General features: G+C 45.4%; 1 protein-coding gene across 1 annotated transcript in view; it reads right to left on the reverse strand.

Annotated features, from left to right (window-relative positions):
- Window positions 1-686: 686 nt before the first annotated feature.
- LRRC8D (leucine rich repeat containing 8 VRAC subunit D) overlaps window positions 687-17,033 on the reverse strand; it is a 439,662-nt gene continuing 423,315 nt past the window's right edge. Inside the window, exon 3 of the transcript XR_015308297.1 lies at window positions 687-737. The gene's annotated coding sequence lies outside the window, so the exon portion shown is untranslated. The remainder of the gene's footprint in view (window positions 738-17,033) is intronic.

Here is a 17,033-nt window from a genome sequence, read left to right on the forward strand (position 1 = left end):
AGGAGACAGGTGGTGCGGAAATAGCAGCAGGAGAGTTGAAGACGAAAGAAGCCCCCGACAAATCCAGCGAGGAGGAAGCGGAGCCATGCAGCAGAGCAACTGGCGTAGCAGTGCTACTGGAGGCAGCGGTCCAAGAATCTTTTAGAGGAGAGGATGCTCCTGTCCGCTTGGAGCTACATCGACCACGCCACGCCCCTGGAGCGACATGGCTGCACCAGGTGCGTGCAAAGCTCTCCATAAAGGGCCAGAAGACAGTGTTAGGTGTGGGGAAGGCAGGGAAAGGACTATAGAGCAAACAAGTTAGTGAGGTAACCTGCTGTAGGAGATGAATTCTTGTTTTGGGAAATCTCATTTGTTTTGAAGGGGAAAAAGTAGCCTCTTCCGTGCGTCGGATGGCCCCCGGCCGTCCCACGTCACAGTGGGCACGTGCATCGGGCGGCCGGGGGCTGTCCGATTTGTGCACGCGTGGAATTCGTTGCACAGCGGGTAAATATTACGTGAAGTGGGTAGGCAGAATTCCCATCTACTTTACTCCTCTACCTCCCTAAATACCTTTTTGTTTCACTCCTTAATACTAACCATCACATACCTTTTTTCTACAACGGAGGAAGGCTATCCACACACCCCTCAGAACCCTATACTAATCCACATGGAAAGCTTGAGTTCACATGAGAACAAGTCCTTACCTGCATTTCTGTTTCTGTCGAGGGTATTGGTGGGCAGGAACTCCGGAAACCCTGAAAAGAAAGAAGACATCATTCATTTATGTTTTGGACTCCCTTTTATTGACAACCGCATCTCATTCTAAAATAAAGGATTTATATATGTTTTGTTTGATGAAATAAAGAGACAAAGGACTATATCAGCCCTTCTAGTGGTTCCCTTGGGTGGCTCAATACCTCAATGGTTGACACACCCCTTACGAGCCAGGCCAGCTTGAATCCAGTGGCAAAGTGAGCAAGGGACCCACGTCTGGGCATACCCTGGCAACTTAGGGCAAACAAAGCAAACACAAAGAGATGATGGACAGAGCGCTGAAACTTTTCAGACACTCACCCTCAGTAACAGATTTGGGTTGAATCCATTATCATTCTTTAGCTCTCTTCACCACCCTAGTTCAGACCCAGCCATATGCAAATTAGTTTTGACCATGTTCGTCGTGGAACAGTCCAGCCTGAACTGCCAAGCCAGGTCTTCCCTGGACCGGAAACAAGCATTCATGTTTATATACAATTTAGAGATTAGGGTCCACAGTGTGATGTTGGTCGACAGTGTGATGCTTGTCAACTGATTAAAGCTTCTCCTGTTAGAAGACCTCTCAGTCTCCAAAAAAATGTTTAAGATTTTATATTTGGACCATGTCAGGACACCGAATTATGTTAACCACTATAAGTACATGTTGATGGCAATTGATTCATGTCCTCAAAATCCTATGGATGTGGCGTCGGAGAAATGCAGGTGCTTGAGCAGTCAGTTTCATTCAGACAATGTTCCATTGTTCGTCTCCCTGGTGGCTAGGGTACTCAGTTATGATCTTAGTTGGTACCAACACCTGTAAGTAGTTCAGAGAGTATTAAATAACTTGCCTAGACTGTACCTGGCCTAGATAATCCTGGAAAGATGGCGGAAGAAAAATAACTTGATGTGGACCAACACTTAAATGTCTTACAGAGTTGCCCACAAAGTCAGAAAAAAATTATCTAATTTGAAGCATTCTGAAGCTGACACTGATAAAGAGGTGTAACCTGCTGCTGTTGGGAAGGTCTCAAAAGTAGATGATCTAGTTTGAGAAAATATCCACAATGAACATGCTTTTGGGGCATACAGACAGCGGAACAAGAAGGAACAACCGCCTTCTTTTACGCAAGAAGACTGCCATAAATGTCAATCCTTCTTTACTTCAAAGATATCTGACCTCCTGATAGAAATCGAAAGCACCCCTAGATTTGACTGCCCGGCAACTCCGCTAACTCTCCCCCCCACAATCACTGAGCCTTTAACCTCCCTACCCCTACTTACCAAGGACTCCTTGACAAAAGTGATGAACCAAGTTAAATCAGGTTCTCCGGCAGACCCTTGCCCCCCTCAGATATTTAAACAAGCATGGCCAGGTCTGGAGGAGGACATTTTATCGCTCCTAAATGGTTCCCTTTCCTCGGGACTAGTCCCCTCCATTCTTAAGGAGGCGAGACTGATCCCCCTTCTAAAAAAGGCCGGTGCTGACACCAAGATTCTAAAGAATTACAGGCCCATATCTCAACTGCCTTTTTTAGCTAAAATATTGGAACATCATGTGCTGTCCGCCCTCTCGCACCACCTCGTGGGTAACGCACTACTCAAACCCAACCAAGCTGGGTTTAGAGCCCACAACAGCACGGAATTAGTCATGCTATCAGTGCTAGATGACCTGCGTCTTAAAACAGATAATAAAGATCCCTGTGCCCTGGTGCTACTCGACCTCTCCGCGGCATTTGATACGGTCAATCATGACCTCCTTCTGTCGCGGTTGGGGGAGTTTGGCATCAAGGGCACGGCCCACGCCTGGCTGACCTCGTTCCTCGGTGGACGGGTCCAGAAAGTACAACTGGATGACCTGGTGTCAGAGGCTGCTAAAATTACATGCGGCGTCCCTCAGGGCTCTGCCTTGTCCCCCTTGATGTTCAACACGTATTTGCAGCCCCTCATTTCATCTCTGAATCAGATGGACTGTAATATATACAATTATGCTGACGACACCCAGATCATCATTCAGATAGGCAACTCCCCTATGGCTGATCAAAAATTGAAGAATATTCTAAAATTTACCGTCAACTGGATGACGGCAAATTTCTTAAAGATCAACCCGGACAAGACGGAGGTTCTTGCTATCACAACTTCATATAACCCCTGGTGCGACCTCCTGTGGCCCTCAGAATTAGGTAACCCCCCAGTACCGGCAACAGCAGTAAAAAGCCTTGGCATAATCATTGACACAAATCTCACTATATCAGCCCAGGTCTCGGCGGTGGTGGGCACATGTGTAGGCCTCCTGAGACAACTGCGCAAACTAGCTCCCATCCTAAAGGCAAACACTCTCAGAAGAGTAGTGTCAGCTTTAATTCTGGCCCGACTGGATTATGGCAACGCCATGTATTTCGGTATTCCGAAAAAACTCATCAAAAGACTTCAGATCGTCATGAATGACGCGGCCAGACTTATATACAATAAACCAAGAAGGACACCGGCCACCCCTCTCCTCCGGGAGTTACACTGGTTGCCAGTGAATCAACGAGCAAAGTTCAAAAGCCTATGCATTACGCAGAAAGCCTTATATGGGCAAGCCCCGAACTACATCAAAAAACGCCTTGTCCCATATGCCCCCAACAGGAACTTACGCTCAGCCAACGCCGCCCTATTGATCTGTCCTAGGATCAAACGGTCCACTATCGGTGGTCGGACATTTTCCCACACAATGCCCAAAGCCTGGAACCAACTGCCTGAAAATCTGTGCAAAGAAACCAGACTCCTGCCTTTTTGGTAAAAAGCTAAAAACCGTGCTTTTCCAAGAGGCATGGGGTAATATCTAGTCTGTTTTCCTCCTACCAGTATTCACTCGCCTGTTAGGCGCTTAGAGACCCCAGGGTGATAAGGCGCTCTACAAGTCTAAAATACAAATACAAATACCTGGTCCAGTTCTTGGGGTACAAGGAGAACAAACTGCCTCCTTTGTCTTGTTCAAAGAGAAACTGACAGTTGTCCATTGACCACGTTAACAAGCACTACAAGGTTGATTCTGTGAATCAGCCCACCCTCCTGGACATCAAGAAGAATTAAAGTAGAGTCTCTCCATACTCTGAATGGAATACCCCTAGAAGAGCGCAGTGAGCTTGAGTTCCAAGCAGGGGAAATTTGAGCCTATTGTGTTCACCTTTAAAACCAAGCAACTGATTCCAGGGAAGACTCGGTCCCTGCAATTACTACAGTTGTAAATGTTCCAAACAATGTCTGGGTTCATTATAAACCCCTTCATGAGTCCACATCTAACGAGATGATGCCTTTTCGAGAAACATAGCTTTAGAATAATGAATGTGAATTGTACACAGAAGACTTCATTACACACCCCAGTCACTCTACGACATGGATTTTTTCTTGCGTATCATTGGTTTTGTGACCAGTACTTGATACCGCCACGGTCTTCTGTTTGAATTGCTACAGAAGTGCTTCTTTTTATCGTATGGCTAACAATGCTAACTGTTGTTCTACTGCTACTGAACAGACATTACGTCCCAGAAATAACTTTTCCTCAGCCCTTGGTTCGAGAACTTCAACCACAACTCTCACCCCACAGAGCTCAGCAAGAACTCTATGCTGCACACATTACATATTATCCTGAGCCCGAGAGAGCACAGTTTGGGAACGGGTTCCTATCAGCTTATGGGACCCACTGAGACATTACAATTATCACGTGTGTTGGAACTTTCGATGAATTATGTGATTATTCCCATTTCTATTTGAGATGACTTGGACACTGATAAATGTAAAACGTATGATGTCTGATTTACAGGTGTATACCACTCTAAGCAATGATGATCCTTATTCAAATGCATTGAATCATTTTGCACACTGATACATCCATTGAACCCGTTATCCCAGAGAAATATACAGTTACACACAGTAGAAGCAAAGTAAAGCTCTGTCTTTTAATAGTCATTAACATTTCTTAAATAATTTTCCTTATTTTAAGAGTGAGACAGTTCCCATTCCTAAGCTTTCAATTTTTCATAGCGTCCACAACAGCTCCCGAAGGACTTAATAACAACTAACAAGCATTTCATTCAGAGGAATTCAAACAAAAATTGACCATACATAGATATGATTATTGGAAGAAAATATTGAAAGAAAATATTGATGAACAGAAAATTTGGGGAACCAATCATTGTCAAGTTGGAGCCCTCGTTCCACCAAGTATTATTTCTTTGAAAAGTTTTATAAAGCGCTAACATGAGGAATCATTTTCCTGAATGAAACAATCCCAGAGACTACCTGTCTGGGTTTGAAACTATGAAAGATCTTAAAAATCCTCTACACCAAAGGTTGATTTAGGGTTGTTCACCAATTGGCACCCCTAAATACACATTTCTCGGTCTGAAATAAAAGATACGATCCAGAATGGAATTCATAATACACGTTTCTAGGTCTGAAATAAATGATACGATCCAGAATGGAATTCATAATTCCTCACTTTTCCCTTCTGAAGGTTTAGTTGTAAGACACTATAATCCCAATACATGCATATATTGTTTCCTTTCCACCAACCCTGGTCCTAAAGCTAATCGCCCTGATCCCCAGTATAACAGTCGCATACCTGTAGTTTGTAACACGTATAGTGTAGGTAGGCTGTGCCAATATTGGTTAGCACATTCCAGTCTTCAGGCTGTGAAGGAGCATCTCTCTCTAATTAAAGGAAAGATAGATTTTTTTTTGATTTCCTCCTAGGACCGCGCCCCACTAGAAGTAAGCATTTGCAATGCAATAGTCTTGCATTTCTCAAAGTTAGAGCTATAGGCGTTGTAAATGACAGTGTTGTTTACCTATGTGTTTTGGTTTGGAGTGTAGTGAACAGAGACACAGCTGCAGCACTGTCTAGAGCAGTGCTTCCCAAACTTTTGACTCCTGAGGACCCCCATTGAGTTACCACTGGAAGCCGGGGACCCCCAAGCAATTTGTATGAGTTAACTTTCAAACATTAAAACAGTAATTCGAAAAAAATACACACGTGTGCACACAAAACAAATACTCAAAGTACTAAGGATTTTGGGGCCAGATGCACGACCATTTCATTTAGCGCCTCACAATTGGCGACACATTGCAAGTGGCAAATTGCGAGTCGCTAAATGAAATGTACAACAGTGTGTTTAAAACTCTTTGGGATTTCCAATGGGGTCGCAAATTGTGAGGTTCATTAATATTAATGAGCCTCTCGCAATTTGCAAGCCCATGGGGAATGCCAGCCCTCCCAGCGATGGGGGCCTGCTGGGCTCTTCAGGCCACCATGTCTCGGACTGCTTTTCAATAAAGCAGTTTAACAAAAAAAATGCATTTAAAAAAAAAAAAATTGAAACGTTTTCTTTTCATTTTCTAAGGGCAGGCAGAGGTCCCTGGGACCACTGCCTGCCCTTAAAAAATAATTTTGCATGGACCCCTTCCCATTTGCGAATGCATTACCATCTACTTGAAGTAGGTGGTAATTGTGACTGTTTTGCGACCGCAAACATTTGTACATGGTTTTGAGACTCGTTATTTGGAAGGGAATGCCCCTTCCAAATAGCAAGTTGCAAAACCTATTTAGAGAGTCGCAAACAAATTGCGACTCGCAAAATAGGCTATGAACATTGCCCAATAGGTTTTTGCATGCGCAAACGGGCTCGCGAACCCGTTCGCGCATATAAAAACAGATCGTACATCTGGCCCTTAGTATTTTATATTGAAATATTAGCCCCTCTTTCACATGTATTTCATTTGTTTTATAGCATCTCTCATACCATTGTAGGATGTCAGAGCACTTTACATCACACACATATAGAGACATTGAATCATACATGTAAACCAGTGTGTATATAAAATGTTTAAAGAGTGCTTGGACTGGAAAAGCACAAACTCAGGATTCAGAACATAACACAGTGGCTAGCATTACCTTAACATTAAAAATTTATTTCCACCAAATTATATCTTTTTAGCAGCATCAGGATAATAAATAACTGGTACTAAATATAAGTTACTAACTGGTACCATGCAGTTTGCAAGCAGCTCTTAGAAGACAGTTTATAGGTCCCTCTGCTAGATTACGATTGTCACTTATGAAGTGCACAGTAACAAAAGAATCTCCGTGACAAAAGCAGTAACTACGAACCTAGGCACATAAAATACTGCTTTTTAAGATGCATGTAACACGTTCTTTATAGTAGGCACATTAACCCTCTGTGCTACATTAAATAAATCAAAGCTGCCACTGAACAAAACTCTCCTCACTCTCCAGCAGGTACATTAATCACTTGCATTCTCTTGACACTTTTATTGTTGCTGGAAAGCTGCTAATTATACAAGAAACGTTTTCTGTGCATTTAAAACTGTTGCCCACGGACCCCCTGGGAATGTGTCACGGACCCCTGGGGGTCCGCGGACCACAGTTTGGGAAACACTGGTCTAGAGGACTAAGAATGAGGAATTACCACTGGGACCAGAGAAGCAGCTGTAGCACTGTTTAGAGTATTTAGAATGAGGTATTACCGACAAGACCATAAAAGTAGCTAGCAACACTGCCTAGAGGACTAAGAAAGAGGAATTAACACTACGACCAGAAAAGCAACTGCAGCACTGTCTGGAGGACTACGAATGAGGAAATACCAACAGGACCAGAGTAGCAGCACTGTCTGGAAGACTTAAAATGCGGAATTACAGATCAGAGTGGAGTAGCAGGTAGAAGCACAATCTAGAGGACTTACCATTGGAAACAGAGACACTACTACAGTGCTGCCTAGAGGACTTAAAATGTGGGAAATACCTATGGGACCAGAGTAGAAGGTAGAAGTATTGTTTAGAGGACTTAGAATGAGGAATGATTATTATTATTTTTTTTTCATTTACGAAATTTTGTATAGCGCTAGCCTGCCCGGACGGTATCGGAGCACTTCACAACAATTGCATAGCAAAACACACAAGAGCAGAACATATTACAATAAAGCGAGCAGAAGAAAGCAGAACAAATAGCAAAACAGTGAGACAATCCGGATGGGAGTCGTAGTAAAGAAGATGTTGAGTAGGTCCATTACAAGGACTTGTTATCCCACAGCCGGAAGAGGTAAAGTGTCATTTTCAGCACTCCGATTCATCCTATCTAATCGCTAGAGATCGATTGAGGAAAAGGATTTTGAGCTGACTTTTGAAATTATCGAAGGAGGGAATTGTTCTGATGTGGGGGTATAGAGTTCCATATTTTAAGCGCATTGCCGGCGAAGGATCTGGGCGCTTTTTTTTGTTTTCGTGGTTTTAGCGCGATAAGTAGTAAGGTATTGGAGCTTCTGAGGCTCCGGTTCCGACCTGCTTTTTGAGTTTGGACGCCAGACATTGGGGTTTGCCTGTGTGGAGGGCTTTGTGGGTGAGGCAGGCCTTTCTGAAGTTTGCCCCCATTTCTATAGGTAGCCACTTGAGTTCTTTGAGAGCAGGAGAGATGTGGTCAGATTTCTTTGATCCAGTGACCATTCCGGCAGCCCTATTGAGGGTTGTTTTTAGCGGAGCAAGGTGTGTTTTCGCTATTCCCGAGAGGACTGCGTTTCCATAGTCCAGTCTTGACAGCACCAATGCTTGAGTGGCTTGTTTGAGATCTTTGGGTGGAATGAAAAGGTTTTATTTTGTTTAGTAGCTGCAGGTTAAGGAAGGCGCTCTTAGCTGAAATCTTAATGTGTTTGGTCATGTCCAGTTTTGAGTCTAGCGTGATGCCTAATGATTTAACAGAATCGGCCAGGGTGAGGTTCCCGTTGAGCGCATCGATCTCCTTTAGCCACTCAACCACTTGACGGTTCTCTTCTTTGTTCGAGATGAGGAGTAGTTCGGTTTTGTCCGGGATCAGTTTTAAATGGTTACTTGATAGCCAGCATTGTGCTTCTCTTAGTGTTTCATTGAGTCTTTGGATTTCTTTGGCAAAGGAGATTTCCAGGTAGATTTGGGTGTCGTATAGGTAAAAAGAGATGTTAGCTTTTCTGAGTAAGGCGGCGAGGGGTTCCATGTAAATGTTAAAGGTTACGGGGAGAGCACTGATCCTTGGGGGACTCCCCTCAAGACTGGTTGCAGGTCGGATTCGAATCATCTGATTTTGATTTTCTGGGAGCGGTTGAGTAGGAATGAGGAGAACCATTTAAGGACCACCTCGTTTAAACCAGCCCTTTCTTCGAGGGCTTTGAGGAGAAGTTTGTGGTCAACTGTGTCGAAAGCTGCTGATAGGTCTAGGAGAATAAGGAGGCAGCATTGGTCTAAGTGAATATAATCAATGATGTTGAGGATTGTGGTTTCAGTACTGCATCGTTTCCTGAAACCCGACTGATGGGAGTTGAGGAGGTTGGTATTGTCCAGGTGTTGAGTTAATTGTTGGAGTATGCATCTTTCCAGGATTTTGGGAAGATGAGGAAGGTTGGAGACTGGTCTGAAGCTGCTTAGGTCATTTTTGTCCAGGCCTGGAATTTTCCAGCAGTGGGGTGACTTGACCCTCTTTCCAACAATCTGGAACGATTCCGGTTTTTAGGGAGCTGTTTATAATCCTACACCAGAGTGGAGCAAGGGAGAGTTTACATTTTTTTGGGTGAGTTGAGCCGGGAGAGGGTCTAGGGTGTGAGATGAGGGTTTAAAGGTGGAGATAAGTTTGACTATCTCTTCCTGGAATGGGCTGGAAGAGTGAACAGGATTTATTGTTGGGAATGGGAGCGCAACTGAGCACCCCAGCTGGGCTGCTAAGGTAAGGGAAGGAGCAGTTGATGTCTAGCGAGCGCTCGATCTTGGAGATCTTGTCCTTGAAGAAGGTGGCGAAGTTGTAGCACCGTTCTTTGGAAGCTTGTACCAGGGACGTATCAAGTTTGGAGGTTTATTGTCTGATGATCTTGAAGAGCTCCTTAGGTCTGTTTTTTGCGCAATCCAGTACAGAGCGGAAATATACAGATTTTTTGTTCTTGATATGACTGTTGTATTTCTTCCTGATAGTTCTGAGTTGATCGTGGTGGGAGGTAGTGGGCATGCTCCTCCAGCATCTTTCTGAGATTCTCAGTTGTCTCCTTTCGTCGTTGATGTCAGAGTCAAACCAGGATCGGGACGAGATGGCTCGTTTTTTAAAAAGGTTTCTGGGGTGTTTTTGGTCCAGCAGGGATACCATATTCATGTTGTATAGCGTGGTGAGATCATTTGTGGAGAAATCCTTGCCGATGGGTAGGAGCGACTTTAGCCTTTCTTTCATGATGTCCAGGAGGATCTGGGTGAGGTTTCTGGACCATTGGGGGGGGGGGGGGGTGGGAGGGTCTTGAACAGGAGGCAGGGATAGATGTGGAATAAGATCATGTGGTTATCTGACGAGTCCCCTGGAAGAATGTTGTAAATGTAAAAAAAATGTAAATTGATACTTGTATAGCGCACTACTCACCCGCAAGGGTCTCAAGGCGCTTGTACGAATACCGCTGTGGAACCCATCCTGGTTTTCCCTGTGAGGCGTCCACTCCTGGGCACCCCCAAGGTGGAGGCCAGGCATCCTTAGCGTCGCGATTACTTCCCGCTGGGCAATAATGGCATCCATGGTCGCAACTTTGTTGTGAGTTTCTACCGAGCAGTGTTGGGACAGGTTATTGTTGCGGAGGAGATTATTGAGAGATTGATGTAGTGTGTTGTTGGCTTTGTTCCAGCAAAGGTTGAAATCACCCAGGATTAGGCAGTTAGTCTCTTCTAGAGCGCAGTGGGCAATTAAGTCGGAGAAGGGTTCCCCAAATGTGGGGGTGTTACTTGGTGGGTGATAGACGGCTTGCCGACCTAGCCCCCCCCTACCTCCTAGGGCACCATCGGTGAAATCTTCTGCCCCTTGGTTTTCCCCGGCACTTGCCGAAAAACGACGGCAATGTAAAAAAGCCGAAAGGGAATGGCGTAAGCACTATGACGCCAGCTCTAAGGAAACCTACAGGGCGATGATAAGAGACTATCACCATGATATCACCGCTGGCAAGAAGTCCTATCTGGCTAGCAGGATAGAGGACTCTTCTAATTCCTGTAAAGACATTTTCAGGATAGTCAAGGATTTCATCTCCCCTCCGTGGTCCACTCCCAAAACCTCGCATTCAGAGTCCTGGATCTCCGAACTCGCTGACTTGTTTGCCAGCAAAATTCGGACTATCCAGACCTCCTTTGGGACCTCTAATACGATTAACACTCCCAATTCGGGGTCTCTCGATCCCTGCCTGACCTCGGTGAGCCCTTCCCTCTGGAATTTTCCTTCACTGTCGCTACAGTCCTCCTTAGATCTCCTCTCTAAACTGAAATCTGGTTCACCGGTCGACCCGTGTCCTGCTAAATTCCTCGCGCAAATGGCCCTCACCCTTAACCACCTCATTAACCCGATACTCAACCTCTCGCTCAACAAGGGTGAAGTCCCCCAGCCTTGGAAACAGGCACTCATTTTGCCACTGCTTAAGACAGCCAACCTGAACCCCGAATCTCATGCCAACTACCGACCAATTTCCCTCCTGCCAGCACTTGCGAAAGTGGTCGAAAAACACGTCCATACTACCCTGTCCCACTTTCTAGAGACGAATGATATATTACACAAATCACAGTCTGGTTTCCGCTCTAATCTAAGCACTGAAATAGCTTTGCTTGAGGTCACCGAAGCGATCAAAGAAACCTTGGACAGGGGTGGAAAAGCCATGCTGGTGATGCTTGACCTGTCCGCAGCCTTCGACACCGCCCCCTATGACCGCCTCCTTTCTAGACTCTGGGAGGTAGGTCTAAGGGGGACGGTGTTCAGATGGTTTAGGTCTTTCCTCTCCAACCGCCAGCAAACTATCTGGGCCCCACCTTTTTCTGCCGTGATGCCGCCTCTGGAGGTCGGAGTTCCGCAGGGCTCAATTTTGAGCCCTTCGCTCTTCAACATTTATATGACCCCTCTGGCGGCACTAGCGGAAGATTTTGGGGCCCAGATCGTGTCGTATGCGGACGACACACAACTCCTGTTCACCTGCGACAGGGGTCACGACTTCGACGGGGCGTCTATTCGGGGCTGCCTTGGGGCTGTGTTTGACTGGTTCAGTCGGAACAGCCTCAAGTGCAACTCCGACAAGTCCGAAGTGCTTTTTTTCGGCTGCCCCGCAGACCTCAGATGAAAAGAGTGGTGGCCTGCCGCCTTGTTCCCTCCTGCCAGCGATTCTGGGGCTGCTAAAAATCTGGGTATCCAGGTTGACAACAGCCTCTCTTTCAAGGCCCAGGTGTCGGGCCTGGCCGGCAGGTGCTTTCCGATCCTGAAGATGCTGAGTAAGTTCCTGCCGCTCTTATCCTTAGAGCACAGAAAGACCACGGTTCAGGCCTTGATTGGCTCTCACCTGGACTACTCCAACGTCCTGTACCTAGGCCTTCCAGACTACCTCCTCGCACGTCTCCAGGTGGTGCAAAACTCTGCGGCCCGGGCCATTTTCGGCCTCACTAGGAGAGCCAGGGCCAGTGAACTCCTTAGAACTCTTCACTGGCTGCCCATTAAGAAGCGGATCACTTTCAAGGCCCTGACCATCGCCTTCAAAGCCCTTCATGGTACAGGTGCCCACTATCTCCAGAAATGGATCAGCTTCTATCATCCTTCTAGATCCCTGCGCTCCTCGACCCAGGCCAGGGCAGTCACTCCTGTGATCCGACGTGCTCGCTGTGGGGGCCGCTCATTTAAACATCTTGCCCCCCGGCTGTGGAACACTCTTCCTCTTTCTCTCAGATCGTGCTCCAATCTGCTGGCATTCAGTAAAGATCTGAAGACCCTGCTCTTCACGCAATAAACCGCCCCCTTTGAGCTACGCTCACTCGCTCGTCCCTTCCTCCACCCTGGATCTGTGAGGTTCCTCCAGCGCCGGGACACTCCTCGGAGTAGCCGTGCGCTATAAAAGTACCCCCATAACATTAACATTAATATAGAGCAGGTGACCAACTAATGGGCTGTTATCCTTCATTTTGATGTTGACGGTGGGACATTCAAACGAGCTACACTTGCAGGAGTCCATTACAGTGATGTCTATGTCCTCCTTATGGATGATGGCAACACCTCCACCTCGTTAGTCTTTTCGATCTTTGTTGATGATGGAGAAACCTGGGGACCACTGGGAACAGAGACACAGCTAGCAGCACTGTCTAGAGGACTTAGAATGAGAACTTAGCACTGTCTAGAGGACCAACAATGAAGAATTACCACTGGGTCCAGCGAAGCAGCTGCAGCACAGCCTAGAGGACTAGGAATGAGGAAGAACAGAGACCGAGCTGCAGCACTGTCTATTGCACTTAAGAAATGGGAATTACCGACTGGACCAGAGAAGCAGCTGCAGCACTATGTAGAGGACTTAGAATGAGGAATTACCGATGAGACCAGAGCAGCAGCTAGCATCACTGTCTAGAGGACTTAGAATGAGTAATTTCCGATGGGACCAGAGAAGCAGCTAGCAGCACTGCCTAGGGGACTTAGAATGAGGATTTACCACTGGGACCAGAGAAGCAGCTAGAAGCACTGCTTAGAGTACTTAGAATGAGGAATTACAACTGTAATGTAATGTAATGTATTACTTGTAAAGCGCACTGTTGCCAGCCGGCGTCCTGGCGCTGTATACCAACGGGGAACCCGTCCTGGCTTTCCCTGTGGGATGGTCCCTACTGGGAGTCCCCAAGGTGGAGCCAGGCATCCCCAGCGTTGATGGGGCCGTTGTGGAGATTAAGCAAGCTAATGCCCAGAGTTGCCGAGTGGGACCCCTGGTTAGAGTAGGCAAAGAGGCGAGAATTATCGAGTCCGCTGACCTTGGTCCACGACCCTGCCGCATCGGGAATTGAACCCTGGTCCCAGGCCGACTTCTGCTTCCGGGTCTGCTGCCTCTAACCAGTATGCCACACCACCTTTAACTGGGATCAGAGATGCAGCTGGCACGGCCTAGTGGACTAAGAATGGCTATGTTTAATAATTTTGTGGAGGATTGGAAGGTTGAAGGGGGCAGAGGGAACCGTGGTGAAGGTCATCAAAACAAGGGACATTGGTAGTAGGATGAGGAGGGTGATGGAGCGAGTTTCAGAAATGATTTTATTCTGGCTCGTGATGTTAAACTCTCATAACTTGATTTAATATATTAATGGGTTTTTGCATGTTTTGTATTACTAAATCAATTTAGAGTAAAATTCCATACACCATTACACGGGACTAATGTTATGTGCTTTATGTTGCATTTGCAAGTATGTTTTATATTACATAACTAACGTTGTTTTGTTTGTCCTATTGTCTTTGTCAACATTAATGCGGCTGATTAATTAATGGCATGTGCTTATTTTATATGTGCTTTCGTCTATGTTGTGTCTGTTTATCTTTTTCAGATATATGAAGAATCCTGCTGGACATTATGAAGAGAGGTAGATTTTTATGAAATGCCGCTTTTCTTTGTGCTTTTGCTAGGTAACATATACTAATGGGTTAACATTAGCAATGGTGGGTGGGTAACAGAATGACTTTCATAACCTGAAATGAATTATTCTTTTGTGTTTGTTTGAATACTAGCCCGAGTGAAAGGCTTGAGGCCTGTGATTTATGGAGAATGTTGGTTAGCCTGACAGAGATGAGCCAAGCACAGCCATGTTGGAAAGCTCTTCCATAAAGACATTTCTTTGAATAAACTGAAGTCTAAACAAGAACTATTGTGCGAGATGTGCTCTGAAAAGCTATTTTTCCAAGACTAAGGAAGTGACAAGTGGCGGATCGGCCGAGCTATGGAGGAAACTGTGAACTGTTTTCAGTAAAATGTTACAAACCTCGAAAGCTGGTGTCGCTTCACGTGAAAGGACAATGGCAATGACGTTTTGGTGTTTTGAAAAAGTGGCCTCACGATGGTCTGACGACTAGCAACCAATCAAGTTGCTGAAAGACATTAAAAAAATAACATTTTAGTTAGATTAGTGAGTTAGAAAGGTATAACGACTTAGCCCATTGAGAGGAGCGGGGCTGACTATTCCTGAGGGCGAATTGCTGTCCGATTTCTTGGGACACGTAAGATTGATCAATGCATTTAAATGTCTTTTCCTTTTCAGGTCAGAAAGCTTAATTTAGGGAATTAGTTTTATGTTTGCTTAATTCATGATTTTGAGCAATTTTGAAATGTCAGACTTTTGTGCCTTTAACCTGAATAAAAAGATATTGATTTAATAAAAATGTTTGCAAATAATTAAATGAGCTAATAAAGTGATTTGAAATAAAAAGCTTTAACTTTTAAAAATAAAAGACTTAAAACGTCAAGCTGGTCTTGATTAATTTAGTCGTTACCATCAGTTGATTCATTGGCCAAAAGTGGCTTAATTATTTGTTTCATTATTTACCAATGATTAGATGTTATACTGCAGTTGTATATTATGTACTTATAAAGTTTAGATAGTTTGATTAATTAGGCCACATGATTCAGTTGCTCAATTTCTGTCTCGGTCATATGGGCCTTGTGTGATATTATAGAATGGTGAGTATAAGGTAGTGAATAGTGTAGTTGAGACAGAATTTCTATAGGGGCGCTGGATCAAGGGCAAGCCACATGTGGAAGGTGTGGGGAGGTAGGAGGGAGTGGCAACATAACGGAGAGTGTGGCAAGCAACATGAGGGAGGTGTGGGGAGAGGAGGGAGGGAGTTTGTGTAATACAACTGGTAGGCCGAGATTGAGCTATGTAAAACTGAAAGAAAACAAAAAAAAAGACTCCCAATGCCTGGCAGCGCAACTCCTCCCTAATAATACCCCCAAGCCAGATGGGTGATGAATGTGACCTGAGCATGTTTTAGCAGTGTAAAACACCATGCAGTAAAATGCACTAGAATAAACAGGATAACAATTTCCAATCCCTCCACAAGCACAAGACTCTCTCGAACGCTGCCTGGCAATTCACGAACCAGTGGTAACATCCTGCCCTAGAAGATGCAGGATACAAATGCTGGTTCCGATCTAAGTTAACACAATAATCAGCTGAAACCTTTATTACGAGATCAATAGGAAACATGTTGAGAAAGTAGTACTTATAAATGCCACATTGAATATGCGTAGGGTTTGGATAGTGTTCCGGAACACGAGATTGTTGTAGTGTTTTCCGATCTCCGACGCAAGGTAGCAGTAATGTAATGTAATGTAAGCGGATTTGTAGAGCGCGTGGTTACCCGAAGGCGTCCCAGCGCTGAAAGAGCCAAGGTTTCTAAAGGGAAAATACTAAGTTAAGGGCCCTGGGGGAAGAGGAAGGTTTTGAGAATCTTCCGGAACCGCAAATGACACGCTTCCGCTCGCGGCTTCAGCGGGAGTAAGTTCCACAGACTCGCTGCATTAACGGAGAATCGACGACCTCCTGTTCGTACCCTCTTCACTCTCTGATTTCTGACCAGGCATTCATGATCAGAGCGAAGCGACCTATTGGCCTTATATGGCGAGACTAAGCTCTTCAAAATGGAAGGTCCCTTGCCTTGTAGAGATTTGTGAGCAATGTACAAAGATATCCTCTCACGAATAGGCAGCCAATGACGCAATCTAAGGGCCGGTTTCGCTGAGGACCTTGCCGAAGTACCTGTAAGCAGCCTGGCTGCGGAGTTTTGGATCTGTTGTATTTATTGATTGTAGCTTCTGGGGCGCCCATATAAAGGGTGTTGCTGTAGTCCAGCCTTGATAGGATCAACCCTTGAACTAGCAGCTTCCTTGAGAGAGGAGGGAGAAGGGGGAGAACCTTCCGAGCTGAACGAAGTAAGCCAAAACAGATGCCGGCTATTTTTTTGGCTTGAGTTCTAAAAGAAAGATCCTGTTCAAGCCATACCCCTAAGCTTTTGATTTCATTTTTTGGGGAGCAGAGAGCTCCCATACAGGTAGGCCAGATGGCATCGGATAGCGATGTCAACTAATGCCCCAGCAGCATGAGCTCGGTTTTGGAGCCATTTAATTTAAGTGAGGACTCGCTCATCCAGGCATGTATTTTGGACAGACAGGAGTGAAGGTTTTTAGAGCACTGGTCCAATTGGGTAAGCGATACGACAAGTTGAGTGTCGTCCGCGTAGCTAACTATTTTAATCCCAAATGGGGCAACCACATCCTCCAGAGGGGACATGTATGCATTGAACAGCGTGGGGCTCAATGAGGAGCCCTGCGGTACGCCACACTGGAGAGGGATTAGATTGTACCGTGCATTACCTTCACAAAGTTGAAAAGTCCGATTGTTTAGGAAGGACGTTAGCCAGGCCAGGGCAGTACCTGAGACTCCCATGTTAAATAGGCGCTGAATTAGGACACGGTGAT

This window comes from Lissotriton vulgaris, chromosome 1_1 (assembly GCF_964263255.1).
Source record: "Lissotriton vulgaris chromosome 1_1, aLisVul1.2, whole genome shotgun sequence".
NCBI classification, from domain to species: domain Eukaryota; kingdom Metazoa; phylum Chordata; class Amphibia; order Caudata; family Salamandridae; genus Lissotriton; species Lissotriton vulgaris.